Source organism: Piliocolobus tephrosceles, chromosome 12 (assembly GCF_002776525.5).
Source record: "Piliocolobus tephrosceles isolate RC106 chromosome 12, ASM277652v3, whole genome shotgun sequence".
Lineage (NCBI taxonomy): Eukaryota > Metazoa > Chordata > Mammalia > Primates > Cercopithecidae > Piliocolobus > Piliocolobus tephrosceles.
This window is the reverse complement of record NC_045445.1, coordinates 51,164,022-51,165,614: the sequence shown is the minus strand read 5'-3', so window position 1 is coordinate 51,165,614 and position 1,593 is coordinate 51,164,022.

The following is a 1,593-nucleotide window of genomic DNA, read 5'->3' as shown; positions in this document are numbered from 1 at the left end:
CTCTCAAAGTGCTGGGATTACAGGCATGAGCCACCACGCCCAGATGATAAGCATTCTTTTATGGCCAATTATGTTGTTGATTTTTGAGTATATGCCATGTGCATATGAGAAGAATGTATATTCTTATTTTTGGGTGGAGAGTTCTGTAGATGTCTGTTAGGTCCATCTGGTCAGCTGTTGAGTTCAGGTGCTGAATATCTGTTAGTTTTCTGCCTCAGTGGTCTAATACTATCAATGAGATGTTAAAGTCTCCAACTTTTATTGTGTGGTTATCTAAATCTCTTCATAGGTCTCTAAGAACTTGCTTTATTAATCTGGGTATTCCTATGTTGGTGCATATATATTTAAGCTAGTTAGGTCTTCTTGCTGAACCCTTTACCATTGTGTAATGCCCCCTTTGTCTCTTATGATCATTGTTGCTTTAAAGTCTGTTTTGTCTGAAATTAGAATAAGAACCCCTGCTTTTTTCTGTTTTCCATTTGCTTGGTAGATTTTTCTCCACCCCTTTATTTTGAGCCTTTGGGTGTCATTGGATGTGAAATGAGGTCTCCTGAAGACAGCATACAGTTGGGCCTAGCTGCTTTATCCAGTTTGACACTCTATGCCTTTTGATTGGGGCATTTAACCTGGTTACATTTAAGGGGAATATTAATATGTGCAAGTTTGATCCTGTCATTATGTTGTTAGCTGGTTATTATTGCAGACTTGATTTTGTGGTAGCTTTATAGTGTCAATGGTCTGTATACTTAAGTCTGTTTTTGTGGTGGCTGGTAAGGGTCTTTCCTTTCCATATTTAGCACTTCCTTAAGGACCTTTTGTAAGGTAGGTCGGGTGCTAATGAATTGCCTTAGCATTTGTTCATCTGAAAAGGATTTATTTCTCTGCTTATGAAGCTTACTTTGATGGAATATGAAATTCCTGGTTGGAATTTCTTAAGAATGTTGAATATAGGCCCCTAATCTCTTCTGGTTTGTAGGGTTTCTGCTGAAACTTACACTGTTAGCCTGATGGATTTCCCTTTGTAGGTGACTTGCCCCTTTTCAATAGCTGCCTTTAATATTTTTTCTTTCATTTTGACCTTGAAGAATCTGACTATGTGCCTTGGAGATAATTGTCATGTATAATATGTTGCAGGGTTCTTTGCATTTCCTGAATTTGAATGTTGAGCTTGGAGAAATTTTTGTGGCTGATATTGTCAAATATGTTGTCCAAGTTGCTTTCTTTCTCTCCCACTCTTTCAGGGACGCCAATGAGTCATGGGTTTTGTCTGTTTATATAATCCCGTATTTCTCAGAGGTTTTGTTCATTCTTCTTTATTGTATTTTTGTTTTTGTCTTAGTTATTTTTGAGAACTGGTCTTTGAGCTCTGAGGTTCTTTCTCCAGCTTGGTGGGTTCTGCTGTTAATACTTGTGATTTTTTAAATGAAATTCTTGAAGTGAGTTTTTCAGCTCTATCATATCAGTTGTGTTTTTTTTTTGTTTTGTTTTGTTTTGTTTGTTTTTGAGACAGAGTCTTGCTATGTCACTCAGGCTGTAATGCAGTGGTGAAATATCGGCTCACTGGAAGCTTCGCCTCCCGGGTTCAAGTGATTC